Source organism: Panthera uncia (genome assembly GCF_023721935.1).
Source record: "Panthera uncia isolate 11264 chromosome A1 unlocalized genomic scaffold, Puncia_PCG_1.0 HiC_scaffold_16, whole genome shotgun sequence".
NCBI classification, from domain to species: domain Eukaryota; kingdom Metazoa; phylum Chordata; class Mammalia; order Carnivora; family Felidae; genus Panthera; species Panthera uncia.
Genome location: NW_026057576.1, coordinates 34,660,098 through 34,675,618, shown reverse-complemented (window position 1 = coordinate 34,675,618; position 15,521 = coordinate 34,660,098). Strand labels below are relative to the sequence as shown.

Genomic DNA, 15,521 nt, shown 5'->3' with positions numbered 1-15,521 from the left:
CCCCCCCCCCCCCCCCCCCCCCAAACACACATACTTACTTTTGGATACAAGATGAGACTGTCCTGATAGTTGACTTCTGTATGAATTATGAGTGGACTGCTATCAGCATGTAGTGGTCTTGTCTTTTGGATGTACCATTAGGTGTGGATAAGAGGCTCCTAAAATTTCTCTTCAAGATTTTAAGCTTCTCATTCCTTCAAAATACATTAGCTTTTTTTTTTTTTTTTCCCCCCCCCCCCCCCCCGAGAGAGAGCGCTTCTTAATTAGAGCATCCAACCTTTATTTCCCATTTATATTCAGTTTTTTCCTTTTGACACCCCTCTCCCCCCCTCCCAGAAAGAAGCAGAATTCCGCCTTGTTGTGCCCAGATATCCGGTAGCTTCCTTGGACTTTGTTAACTGTTCTCTTCCCTAGTCATTCGAGACTGCAGACAGCTGAGGCATGTATTGGAAAAGATTGACTTGGTGTTGCATTTTACTCCTCGAACCCCTAAGTATTTCTGTAGTTCTTGCTTAGACTTCTTTAGTAAGAAATAAACACCAAATATTACAGAACATAACTTTAAAAGGCACATAGAAGACTCACAGGTTTGTGAAACAAGGTAATAAAATGAATCTAAATTGAGTTTGTAGGTGTAGAGTTATAAGGTCTCGTGTCTGTGTACGTGTGTGTGTGTGTGTGTGTGTGTGTGTGTAGTGTCTAAAGATAATTTGAAAGGTGTTATGATACCACTTGTTCTAGCCCAGTAGAGCATGATGTTCAAGTATGGAGAACGTGGTTTTGTCCAATGTTGTCCATCTACACATATCTTGATCAGAAAAGATTTTTTTTTGAAAAAATACTAATAATGTTCTGATTTGTGTTATCTACATAGGTAGAAAAGCTAGAGTTCATTTATTCTTAGCTCTGATTTGTTAATGCCCCCGTTGATAATACAGTATTTTCATGCCTTTCAGAGTCTTTTTTGGGTCCATTTTCTTTTTTTTTAATTTTTTATTTTATTTATTTTTTTAATATGAAATTTATTGTCAGATTGGTTTCCATACAACACCCAGTGCTCATCCCAACAGGTGCCCTCCTCAATGGGGTCCATTTTCATATATCTTGGAAAATATTGTCAGATACAGATAAATCAGGTTCTTTTTGTTTCCTCTCACTTTTCATCATTTTTACTTAAAAGGTTTATATTTTAGCTGCTGGAAACTTCGATGAACCAGACAGTTTTATACATTCTTGCTAGTTACAGTTAACATGGATTACTTTTTGGCTTCCATTTCAGGTTAGGGAATTGATCAAAGCACACTTGTAACATAAAAGCTTACTAAAAATTTGTGGCTGGTACTCGGTATTAGACACTTACCTATTTATCAACAATGCCCTTGCTTACGATATTTTGCTTGTTTGTCTCCAGGTCTTGTCTGCTGAGTTGGGGAAAATATTAGAGCCCCAGGGCAATGAAGCAATTTCTTGTTAGAAGTATTTCTTAATAATCTAACTGGCATTTTAATTTCCATTTCTGCCTATATAGGACAGGTTTTATTTATGTACAATTAAAATGATCTTCCAACAGCTCAAATTCATCCAGCTTCATTATGAGTTGTTTCTGGGCGGCACCGGTGGCATTTAATGTTCTCTATTACTGCAGTGTGTTCTTGCTTAGGCAGGAGATGATAATGAAGAAACCAGTCAGCTTTTTTTCTTTCTTTCTTTCTTTTCTTTTTTTTTTTTTTTTTATAAGAAATTAGGTTTAAGTTAGCATTGTGGATTTTCAATCTTTTAAACACCTTAAAGATACCTTTTCTTATAGCCATTTTTTAAAAGACTCACCAGAAATACTTATTTACTGGTCAAATGTAGAGTTTTGGTCACTGATGCTTATACCATTTGTGGCATTGGAGATCATCTGCGGCTGTCTTTATCTTTCTCATTGAGTTGGGTCTTGGTCTGAGATATTTTGATCTGCTCATAATTTTTAGATTTTATGAATGTAATTAAACTTCTCATGACTGATAACTGCAAAAGTAGTGAAAAAAAAAAAACAACCTTTGAAAGTGCTAGAAAAAAGAGGCATGTGATTTGATGGAGATGGAAATAATGAGCAAATAGCCCTATGGAACCTTTTAAAAGAAAAAAATGTTCTGAAGGAATATGAGAAAATGAAAATGCTACATATCTACATTTGTCTTTCAGCGAGTGAAGGCGAAAGGTAACTGATGAATTGAGGGCAAAGAGAGTGGTCAGGAACAATAGCCCTCAACATTGATATTCATTAGAATCCTCTGGAGAACTTAAAAAAAATAGGTGTCTGAACCCTACCATTTAACAAGTCAGAATTCCTGCAGGTGGTACCAAGGCTCCAGTATTTAGAAAATCTGTCTTGGTGATTCTACTGTACAATCAGAGATGAAAACTAGCCCAGAGATGGGCTCTACAGGATGAGCCTCATCAGTAGATGTCTGCTAGTGTAACATTAATTCAACAAAAGACTAGGAGTTTATGGAATTTAAAGGCAAAGCATAGAGGCTGTTAATTAATAAAGGTCCTTTGGGTTCAAGGCTAGCTTGAATGTACATAAGGTCAAATTGGTGTTCAAGTAGCATACTGTAGCTACCAAGAAATCCTGATACTTGGCCACTTAACATTTCCCTCTGATGATTTTATCTATTATAACAGATGGAAGAACCTGGTCTGTTTTGGGAAAAGATGCCTAATAGAACAGTATTAATAAGAAGAAAAAGAGTATGCCTGCTTTAAAACCTTTAGTGGAGTGACTTATCTTCCCAGTTGGCGGTAAACTTAAAACCCCTTTAATTTAGTTTGGACTTAAGAGACAGCCTTTCAGTTCTTCATTTCTAAACAGAATAAATTCTATACATACTTAAAAAAATACTTCATAGGTTAATTGGATGCACAAAAAGCATTAATTATTAATTTTATGCTTCCTTGATTTATTACCATTTCCTAACTGGTGTAATACAATGGTTTCCCCCCACGTCAAAGAAAATACGGTTGGTATATCTTCTAATATGTATCACATATCAATGTAATACAAAACTATTTCAAATCCTTTTAAAATCCGAAAGCCTTCAGGCATAGATGAAGTAAACTGGGAACTCTATCCTTGGGTCATTAACATGTGAAAAAATACTTAAAAAGTAAATTTAGACAACCTTAGGCTTTGACTGCTTCTTGTATATTAATACTGTTATACAAGATTTTTTTTTTTTTTGGTAGATTTTTTGTTCCTTGGGAAAGCTGTTCTATTACACTGTTGGTGAGTTAAGTCATTATCTGACATGGTTTTTGTAAAGAATGGTTTTGTTCTCCTTGATTAGACATTTTTGTAGTTGAGTTTATTTATATCAGGTCTGGAATATGTCTTAGGACGTCTCTACATTTTTAAAATGAGTAAGGCCTATGGAGTGACATCCCCAAGATTTGCAGCTAGAACGAGAAACCAAGATTTTTTTTTCAACTTTTTATTATAAATAGTTATAGAAAACAGCAAAACCAAATATGTAGCTTAACGAATTATCATAAGGGAAACACCAGGTTGACAAATGGAACTTGCCACCACTTGAGAAAGCCCTGCATCTACCCTGTCCATCTCAAACCTCTCCCCCCAACCTCTTTTTTTGAACTACTGACTGACTGACTTTTATAGGGGTCACTTCCTTCTCATCTTATTTCTCCATCTTCTATCAATGGACACTTAGGCTGCTTCCATAATTTGGCTATTTTACATAATGCTGCAATAAACGTAGGAGTGCATGTATCCTTTTGGATTAGTGTTTGTGTATTTTTTTGGGTAAAGATCCAGTAGTATGATTAATGGATCGTAGGATAGTTCCATTTTTAACTTTTTGCGGAAACATTATACTATTTTCTAGAGTGGCTGTAGCAGTTTGCATTCCCCTCAGCAGTACATAAGGGTTCCTATTTCTCCACATCATTTCCAACATCCTCTCCTGTTTCTTGTGGTTTTGATGTTAGCCGTTCTGACAGGTGTGAGGTGTGAGGTGATCTCTCCTTGTAGTGTTGATTTGCATTTCCCTGATGATGAGCATCTTCTCTTGTGTCTGCTGGCCATCTGTATGTCTTTGGAAAAATGTCTCTTCATGCCTTCTGCCCAATATTAATTGGATTATTTGTGTTTTTGGGTGTTGGGTGTTTTAAGTTCTTCATGTATTTTGGAATTACCCTTTATCAGAGAGGCCATTTGCAAATATCTTGTCTCATTCTTTAGGTTGTCTTTTAGTTTTGTTGTTTTCTTTGCAATGCAGAATCTCTTTGTTTTGATGTAGTCTCAACAGTTTATTTTTGCTTTTGTTTTCCTTTCCCTGGGGGACATACCTAGGAGAAAGTTGCTGCGTCCATTGCCAGAGAAATTACTGCCTGTGCTCTGTTCTAGGATTTTTACAGTTTCAGGTCTCATATTTGGGCCCTTTTAATATATTTTGAATTTATCTTTGTGTGTGGTATAAGCCCGTGGTCCAGTTTCATTCTCTTGCATGTCGCTGTCCAGTTTTCCCAACATGGTTTGTTGAAGAGTCTTTTTCCCATTGCGTATTCTTTTTGGAACACACTTGTAAAGAGTCCTTTCCTCTCAAATACTGATTACTTCATGATCTAGGAAATTTAGGATAAATGCTTTATTCTTTTTCCTTTGCCACTTTTCACTATACTGAATTGGTTTCCTATCACCCTCTGAAGGTAACCAATTACAAAATTTTTTTTAAGTGTTTGTTTAATTTGGAGGGAGAGCACAAGTTGGAAGAGGCAGAAAAAGGGTGACAGATAATCTGAAGCAGGCTCTGTGCTGAGAGCACAGAGCCCAATGCGGGGCTCGAACCCATGAACCGTGAGGGCATGACCTGAACCAAAATCAGACCTATAACTGAGTCACCCAGGTGTTCCTGAAAGTAACCAGTTTTTGATATTAAGATATTATTACTTGGGCACCTGGGTGGTTCAGTTGGTTAAGCATCTGACTCCTGATTTTGGGTCAGGTCGTGAGCTCATGGTTTGCGAAATTAAGCCCCACGTGAGGATCTGCGCTGACAATGAGCTTGCTTGATATTCTCTCTCTCCCTCTCTCTATGCTCCTTTCCTGCTCACACATGCATGTGTGTGTGGGTGCGCACACATGAGCTCTCTCTCTCTCAAAATAAACTTAAAAAAATGTCATTAGGATAACTTATGCATCATAATTACTACTCTTAGTGAAGCTCAGATTGTCCTGTCTTTGACCAGCAGGCCCTTGCCCGGGTGCTCCTAGTCATTTTGGCATGACCCTAGGAATTTTGGATTGTTTCATTCCTATCTGGCAAGGTCTGACAAACCAGGTTCCTTTCTCACTGTGCCTGGAGTCAATCATTTCCTTCAGGGGGAAGTGGTATTTCAAGAACAGTCTGGGTGTCACGGATGCTTATTGCTAATAGGTTAATTGTTGTTTCCAGGACTTTTCAGTGGAGATCTAGCAAAAGAAAAACAAAGCTGTGTGTATATATTCAAAAAAGGTTTCTTTTGCGTATCCTGTGTCCGACTGCTGCTCTTGTACCATATCTGCATTAAACATATGTAGACTTATGTAGACATTACATTTTACATTTCTTTCTAGTTCCCATTTAGCCTTTCCTTCTATGAGTAACTATTTAGCCCCCATTTCATCTTTATTTGCAAGTAACTGTATTTTAATGCTCACCATCAGTCCTTAAGTTGATATTTCTCTAGACATTTGTCTGAAGTTTGTTTTGTAATAGATTCCTTCAAAGGGCTCCTGGGAACAGTATTTCCTGAGTATTGCATATTGATAACTGTGTATGCCTTTTATTGCTTAGTCAGTTATATTTGGCAATAAAATCTTTGGCTCACATAGTTTTTTCCCTTAGGATCTTAAACATACCATTTTCTTCTGGCATAAAGCATGACAGTATTGGTGTCCAAAGTTCTGTGGATAACTAAGTATTATCCCTTACAGGTTACTGGCTCTTTTGTTTAAAATTTTATTTTGAGAGATAGAGAGCGCGTGCGTGCGAGAGCTTGAGCACACACAGGGGAGGGGCAGAGGGAGAGAGAGAATCTCAAGCAGGATTTGCACTCAGCACAGGATCCCACTACTGTGAGATCATGACCTGAGCCAATATTAAGGGTTGAATGCTTAACACGCTGAGCCACTCCGGCACCCTGTTTTCATCTAGATGTCTGGGTTGGGATTATCTGGTATGTAATATACCTTCATTATGTGGCTTTTATGTCCTTTTTTTTTTTTCCCTCACTTAAATTTCATGAAACTGTTCTATTGTCCTGCCTTGGTTTCTTCTTCAGGGATCCTGTTATCTGTATATTAGACTTGTATATCTTCATTATGCCACTTTGTCCCAAATCCTTTTTATCTTATTTTTGTTGTTCTTATTCTCTGTAGTGTAGTCCCCTCCCCCCCCTTCTTCTTCTTCTTCTTCTTCTTCTTCTTCTTTTTCTTTTTAAGTTTTATTTATTTTAGTAATCTCTACACCCAACATGGGGCTCGAACTCACAACCGTGAGATCAAGAATTGTATGCTCTTCTGATTGAGCCAGCCAGGCACCACTGTAGTCTTCACTTCTAAGTGAAGACTTCACTTTTTTAAAAATTTATTGTAGTTTCTACCCCCTGCTCCGAGTTCTCATACCTCATTTCTGAGTTTTTGGAATTCTGTTTTAATTTTTTTCCCACTAGGTCTTCTATATTCTCTCAGTGTCTCTTAACTCATATTGAAATTGTAAGTTACCTTGCCACGTCTTATGGTTTTGTTTTTGTGGTGACTGTTCATCTTCTGTATGAACGTTCTCTGTTCTAATTTCATCCTCAGCACTTTCTCCACAGTGCGGGTGCTGTCCTGCAGTTCATGGGACACAGACTACTCCTGTCTCTTTAGATTTTTTTTTTTCTTTTTTTTGCCACTTGGGCTCACCCACAATTGGAGTGGGCTGTATACTCCACCCAGTTTTAGCTGCTGTTCGCAGATTAACCTACTGAGTTTTCTAATGACCACCAGTGGGCTCTTCTGGGGTGGTCGTGTTTTCATGTTCGTCAGCCACCTTCTTGCCTCCTCTGTTTGTTCTCTCTCTCTCTCTCTCTCTCTCTCTCTCTCTCTCTCACACACACACACACACACACACACACACACACACACACTGACAATGTGTAGATTTTGAGGTTGTTAGTGGTTTCTTTCCAACCACTTGTATTTTGAGGATCACAGAGATAAGTTGTTGCTCAGAATCGTTAGGTTTTTGGTTTTGCCCTTTAGTCGTTTTTTCTGTGGGAATCCAGTGAGTTTCAAAACCTCCACTGCTGCTGCCATCTGCCCAAATCCTCCAGTCTTCTCATTGTGAGTTTCATATTCTTGGTCTGATGCCAATTTACATCGGGCTAAAAAAACAATTCAGGATTACCAGCATTCTTCCTCTTGCCTGTCCTAGCCCCCTTGCCTTTCGGGGTAGAAAATCATGACTGATTAAGGAATGACGTTTCTCTATGTAACCTTAACTCCTAGCTCTGGGTTTTGCTGTTTATGCAACCTGTAAACTTTCATCAAACCTCTTAATGGTCCATGACCTACAAATAGATTTAAATAAAACACTAGTTTTAGTTTTAATTTCTATATTATGTTTATGTGGTGCTATCATCTTCTATAATTTCCATAAGTTATGCAGAATGCATCCTTTTTTATATCCCATGGATAGTTGGAAAATTCAGACTGCCCTTCAGTACTTTACCCCACCCCTGGAAAAATAGGTCTCATCTGCTTGTGTGTGTCTATAAATTAGTGAGTGTGTTAAAGCTATCACAGCATGAAATCACTTCAAGCACTGTGAAAGACTATCTTAAAGAATTTAAATTGATTGCAGATGTTAGTGCAATTAAGCAGGCCTGATGAGCTCAGAATCCTGTTTCTCAGATTTGAATATGAATGCATTTAAAAAAATTACAGTGATGTACTCCATGTAAATGGAGTTCATAGGCATCTGAGAGTTTATTTCACCTTGTATTATAAAATGGTTCAGCAACGTGAAAAGTGCTGTGTGACCCCTCTTGCAGATACGTACACTGCTTGGAAAATGTATCACTCATGAAAATGTATCACTCTTCTTAAGAATATAGTTCCGTGCTGTCCTTAACCGACCAGAATTGACTTTGAATCATTATTTCCTTCATTATTTCATTTGTCTACCAATTTGTTTGTGCACCTGTTGGGCCTATTAATTTATTTAAAAACTATTCTATAGAGAGAACTATAGTATCTCTGCCCCATTTTTAAGAAAAAAGTTTAACAAGCCAACGGAGTTGGCTTAGATAATGAAAGCCTGGGACCTTTTTTCCCCTTGAGGTCAGACTTTTTGACTACTAGACCTCTACCTCCCTGTAGTGGCTTTGGCTTTAAACCGCTGACATGTAAAAGAAATTTTCTGTTTTAAAATACAACCTACTAGGGACATCTGGGTAGTTCAGTCAGTTAAGCGTCCGACTTCGGCTCGGGTCATGATCTGATGGTTTGTGGGTTCAAGCCCTACGTCAAGCCCTGTGCTGACAGCTAGGAGCCTGGAGCCTGCTTTGGATTCTGTGTCTCCCTTTCTCTCTGCCCCTCCCTTGCTTACATGCTGGCACGCGCACGCTCTCTCTCTCTCTCAAAAATATTAAAAAATTAAAAAAAAATACAACCTACTGGATTGCAAATTAGAAAGTGAATTCTGAAATAAGACTGTAACAAGATCAAGTAGAGTGTACGGTATGTTCATTTTCAATTTATTTCAAATTGATCCGTGCACATTAAGTAATTAAACCCATCAATTTCTGTAACACCTTGTAAAATGTTATGGACATTAGGACTTTATTATATATACAGTAGTAAAATAAATTACAAAAATGATGAGTAACTGTATTTAGATACTGTTTTTAAATACTAAGAAAATTACTAAAATGTTGAAGTATAGTAATAATAATTTGAAATAGGAACAAAGTGCATTATATCTTTTCCAGGAGGTATGAATTATTAAATTTGTGTTGAACAATATTTTATGAAAGCCTATTTTACTCATCATGGCAGGCCATGTTTTTCTGAGTTCAGAATCCAGCTTTGTTACTTTTAGCTGTGTGATCTGAAAAAATTCGTTATCCCTAAGACTTGGCTTACTTAATAATAAAGTTTAGGAGTGTTAATGTTGGAACATATAGGATGGGAAGTAGGGCAGTGATTACATAAGTTCAAGCCATCAGAGGTTAAAGTGTGAAATGACACTGGGCAAATGTATGCTACAGCTGAAGCATTCTTAAATTGGCTTCATAATGGAATAAAGTTGAATAAATTATTAAAACTAGGCATCATAAAAATTATTTTTGTTTCTACCTAAAAAATAAACCAACATATTCACATGCCAATCTTTGGATATACAGCCAAGTCATTTTCTTTGAATAGAAATTGCTCCTACTTTGATTTTTTCCTATGCACGAGACATACCTGTGAAGTGTCATCTGTGAGCATTCGTGTGATTTAATTTGACCAAGAATTTATACTTGTATCGCAGTCTAAGTTCAAACTTAGGTTTGTATGATTTCTTGAGAGTATGATCTTGTCAGTTACTTGGCCCATACCTAATTGGAAAACAAGGTTTTTTAAAACACCCATCCTAACCTTGTCTTTTCTAAGCATCGAAGTCATTTATCACAGAAACAACTTATCCTTCATTCTTACGTATGATTATGTTAACAGGAACAGATATTATTATAGCTCATAAACTGTCGGGGATACAAAAAATCAACTCTTTGTAGTCACAGAATTCAATTCATGGGAGTAACTATGTTACTATGTGTAGTTACAGTATGCTTTCAGAATAATGGAAATATAACTTACAGAATAATGGAAAGCTTGATCTTGGATGCCTATATCCAGCACCTTAAGGAAGTCCCATGGTGGATTTTTTTCTCGTCTCGTTATCTCTCCAATGGAGTCATAAAAATATAATTTTCCATAATTTAAATTTTTCCCCTACTTAATTATTCTACCCTCTGTTAGAAATAGTTGTCTCAGTTCAAATGGATTCAAGGAAAAGCAGGAACGTATTGACACATGCACCTGAAAAGCTATTGGCTTCAGATGGGCCTAGATACAGGTTTGGTTTCAAACAGACCTAGATCTAGGTTCTCAAATGACCTAGGGACTCAGTCTTTCTATGTTGGCTGCATTTTACTGTGTCTTGGCAGGTCCTTTCCATGGTATGTCTAAATGGCTAGCAGAAGCTTCTGGCTTTACTCCTGTATTTTAGGTCAGTAGTCTCCAAAAAGTCTTGATCACTTAACCCATTAATTTTTAAAAAAAATTATCATATACTAATAAATATTGGCTTATTATAAACATGACTACTGTACTAGTAATTCATATTTGTCATAGTCATTTTATATATAAACTAATGTGTTAACATGTTAATCTCAAATGGGTGATGTGAATTGAAACTATTAAGATAGAAATGATTTCATTTGAGAATTTTACCTCCTTCACAAATGTTTGGTTTCCCTTTTGTTATGAACACATTTTAGCTATGCCACATTGGTGATAGACACTGGTAAGTTGCCTTTTTCCTCAAATATTTTTCCACAATCTACAAATTACTTTCTGACTTGCTATTTTCATGAACTATAAAATTTTCTGGGTTTGGTGCCTATTTTAAGATAAAACAAATGTTCAAGTTCAAATTTTTTTATCTGTTTCTCCAAAAAAATTGTCTCCTGCCCCTTAATTTTAAAGGTCTTAGTTTTAAATTGCCCATTCTATTTTTTAAAAATTCTTCTTAATGTTTGTTTATTTTTGACAGAGAGAGAGAGAGAGAGAGAGAGAGCGCGAGCGAGCATGAGTGGGGGAGGAGCAGAGAGAGAGGGAGACACTGAATCTGAAACAGGCTTCAGGCTCTGAGCTGTCAGCACAGAGCCCGACGTGGGGCTTGAACCCACAAACCATGAGATCATGACCTGAGCCGAAGTCGGACCCTCAACCGACTGAGCCACCCCGGCTTCCCAATTGCCCATTCTATTTTTAATAACTGACCCAATCCTATCCATTCAGCAGTGTTCTGGGAGCATGCATAAACCTGCAGTAGCCACTGCAGTTCTCTGAAGTTCAAGGTGACTTCCTTCTTGCCTAGGTCAACCCTTTCTTATTTGTTGCTTCTATCCATTTCTCTGTTTTACTGCGAACTAGCTCTCAGCCTCTGTGTAGCCACATTTAAAGACTTGTTTGAATTTGCTGTTTTGACCTCCGCATTACCACTCTTTCTGCCTACTGGGTTACTATTTGAGGGCCCTGAGTAAGAAATGATGTGCCCTTTCTCTGCCTTTCTATGTTATATTGGAGAAAAATGGCATTGAGGTCATGTGCCACATGGACAAGATAGGTCGCTTTAAGATAGTCTTATCTTTGTGAATTTGTGAATGTCCACATATGATGGATCTTGAAGGCTCATAAACTTGGTCAACATTCCAAGACTTAATACGCATTTTGTGGACAGGTATACGATCTAAGCTAATAGAGACTGTATAAAAATCCAAATGCCACTTTAATAACATAATGAGAAATATCATTAAGGAGGAAATTGTTTTTAACTAGTCTATATAAGAAGCTAAATGATGGAGAATTGTTTATTTGGTATTGGATGATATGCCATGAGCATAACAGTGTGTGTACCCACAGCGTTATATGCTTTTCTTACCTTAACTGTTCTCATACTTCATATAATTATCCACTGAATTAATGTGATAGACGAGAAGCTCCATGAAGGTGGGGAATACCTGATGGGGTACAAACTAGATATGTGTGTTAATGGGCCTGGTACTCCCCTTCCTGGAAAGTCTTAATAGAACTCTCTGCAGAACTTTGAGTCTCTGGACGTGTCTGCCGGTAGCCATGCAGACTACTTCCTCTAGAGTACCCTGAAATTGCTTTTTATGGTAACTAAATTCATTTTATCTTGAGGTCATGCTTGATCTTGGTGCACATGTGTAATCTCTTGAGACGTTTTAATAGGCTCATATTATGTGATAAATTTGGATTTTTCTGAATTTCATTATCTGAAGTTAATTGTAACCTCAGATTTGTGGGTGTCTTAGAGTTGGCAGAATACCTCTCCCCGTAGGTTCACTTCTTTTAGAGTGGAATGTGACAAGAACTGGTGTTTTCCTTTTATTTTCTCACTAAATATTTCACTTTCATAGCTCATGATCTTTATACATTTCCCCCCTGTGTTTTTGAGAGTTTTCTTAGGACATAAAGAGTGTTTCAGTAACTAAAGTGATTAGAAATTCTAAGATCAACTTGTTTAGTAATCAAGTAACATTGCAAGTATCCTTCATTTATTCAGATGTTCAAATTTAAAATTATTAAAATCAAAGATACAACTTAAAAAGGTAGAGTATCACTTAATGAGATGGTCTACAACCAATATGGAAGAATTTCTTACTATCTTATTGCTTTGTTCTCCACTGAAAAAAAGTAGATGATTTCTAAATCCTTCTTACATTAAAAGTTCTAGAGAAGGAATACTTTTCTTTTAAGATATGATCAGAATTCAAATGCCATCTTAATGCACACTAAATAAAAAATGAATAAATGAATGGAATGGCTTTAAGTAATTACTTTTGTATAATGCTTATTTAAAATTAATAACAAAATCTAAGTTAAGAATATGACTAATGGGAATACACTAAAAGGTATTTAAAACAGCAATATTAAGTTTTTGCTTATTTCAGAAAGGATGCATTGTTGAAGAAAACTTGGAAAATATAAGATGTAAAGAAGGAAATAAAAAAATCCTACCAACCCAAGGAATCAGCTAAAATATTAAGGTGGTTTTGATTTCGAAACAACCTACAAAGCCATTAAAATGGTAAAACTAAGTTTTCTATAGCAGAAATGTTAAATGCGACTTTTCCTGTTGTCAGAGTTTGGTTGAAGTCCAGAGGCTGAAGACAGCAGGTGCCAGACCAGTGTGGGCCCCAGAGGAGATTGTGAGAATGATCCTGATACTGTTAACTTGTCATTTGCCTCTAGGCTATATAAGAATAGGTTCACAAATATTTTTTTTTTTAAATGGAAGATAGGCTTTCTTTGGAGAGAGTGGTGTCAGAGTGCTATGGTGTTATCTTCAACTTATGATGAGGGAATAAAGCTAAATGAGTGGCCCTTTGAGAAACCTCTCAGAGGTTGACTGTGTCCCTTTCAATCTGGGGACATGTGGTTGCAAAGTGACTCTATCTGCAAATGGTAGACTCTAAAGGCAAGAGGCTGTATGAGTTGTTCTGGTGGCAAAGCAAGAAGAAAGACCTATTGTTGGAACAAGTTAGACTTGCACCAAAACATTGACTGGATATGGACCTCTCAGAGGTAGCTGGGTTTCAGTTATCTTCAGAATTTTATATAAGGAGACCACCTACAATGACCCCAACAGAGTCTATGGAAGGTAGATGTAGAAGTCTCAGCAAGTGAGTCTCTGAGTAACCCACATATGCAAATGCTGCCTTCTGGGATGCTTATCAGCCATAACCAGAGGACACTGGCACTGGAGTACAGCTGTGATATCTGATGACAATAGTTTTCTGCACTTTACCTCTTTGCTCTCCACTCCCTTCAGCCCTGAAGGTGTTGGGGAAAACCTGATGAGTAGGGATAATGGAACTGAAAAACGCGATGGGAAAATAGGGAAGATTCACAGCTTTGTTCACTATATTTCCTAGTGTGAGTGACAGTCACACTGAGGAAGAAGAGGAACTTTAAAGTTTTTGATACTATACTTGTCTTGTAAGAAAAAAAAGAACTCACTGTTCTTTACTATGCTGGATAAGTGTTGTGAAATGTAGAATATTCTAAGGTAAAATAATCTGGAGGTGAATGTTTTTAAGTAAGTTAAATTCTAGAAGTTGTGAAGAACAAGATTGACTATGTTTGTTAATATAACAACTAAAAACTTCTGTGTGGGTGATGGGGAGAGAAAGGAGTAAATATAAAGTTGGAAGAAATTAAAAAAAAAAACTAGAATAAAATATTTGCTGTGTATCACTCCTGTGTAAAGAATACCTCCAAATCATTAGGAAAAAGATGAATAACCCAGTAGGAAAAATTTTACTTAATGTGAATAAGCAATTTACCCAAGAAGAAACCTAAATGGTGAGCAGCCATTTGAAAAGATGTTCAATCTCAATATGTAAATTAAAATAGGTATGGAAAGCATTTTTCACCTGTCAAAAATGAAAAACTATATTGCTGACAGTAGTGTTTGGTGAGGGAGTAGAAATATATAGCAATGCAGCCTTATTGGAGTATAATTTGGCAGTCTCTATTTAAATAAAAAACTTGTATACCCTAGTTATCAAACAACCCCACTCCTTTGAATAGCAATAACTTGATTTAAAAAAATTTGTTTTTAACATTTATTTATTGAGAGACAGCGACACAGCATGAGCATGGGAGGGGCAGAGAAAGGGAGGGACACAGAATCTGAAGCAGGCTCCAGGCTCTGAGCTGTCAGCACAGAGCCTGATGTGGGGCTTGAACTCACAAACGGCGAGATCGTGACCTGAGCCGAAGTCGGATGCTTAACCGACTGAGCCACCCAAGTGCCCCAAATAACAATAACTTGAAAGTATAAACATGTACGTATGAAGTGGGTCCTTGCAGCACTGTGTAAAATGTCTAGAAACTTAACCAAAATCTCCATCACTGGAGAAGTGATGAGTTTATAGCACATTCATGGAGTGGTGGATAATCCAGCCATTAAAATGAGTGAGTTAGATAGGAGTTAGAAAGTTAGCTGATAAGAAAAAAACTATAGAAATCTATGGATCATTCAAGAAATTTGTGTTTTTTTTTTTTAACTTAAAAAAAAAACAAACAGTTTATTTAGTTTGAGAAAGAGAGTGCAAGAGGGGTGGAGAGCGAGGGAAAAAGCCAATCCCAAGCAGGCACTGCATTGTCAGTGCAAAGCCCGATGCAGGGCTCAAACCCATTGTTCTTATCATGACTTGAGCTGAAACTAAGAGTCAGATGCTTAACCGAATGAGCCATCCAGATGCCCCCAACCAATCTGTGTTTAAAGAATTTGTGAGTATATACGAGTATATGTGAATGGGTAAGAGTGTTCTCTACCCCTTGAAAAAACAAAACAAACTCTTGATAGATACTCCCTGAACTTACAAAAGCATTCACAGTGTCATCTTAGGCTATGATTGGAGAAACTGAGGCAAGGACTGATTTCCTTGTATACTTAAAAAGGACTAGTGGGATTATGGCTGACTTTTAGTTTTTGGTGTTTTTGTGTATTTCTTAGGATAAAAAGTTGTTTTTGGACAGAAAATGGAGAGGATGCTGTGAGGTAAAGAGCTAGGGGAAGAGGAAGGGCAACCATTTACCATATTATGTCCTACTTCGGGATGTGGTGAGATGTGAACAATGAACTTCAGTGCCTGCCCCTTGATGTTTAGGCTACAGTAATCCATTC

General features: G+C 37.1%; 1 protein-coding gene across 3 annotated transcripts in view; it reads left to right on the top strand.

Annotated features, from left to right (window-relative positions):
* DIAPH3 (diaphanous related formin 3) overlaps positions 1-15,521 on the top strand; it is a 522,043-nt gene that overhangs the window by 77,837 nt on the left and 428,685 nt on the right. The gene's annotated exons all lie outside the window — the stretch shown is intronic.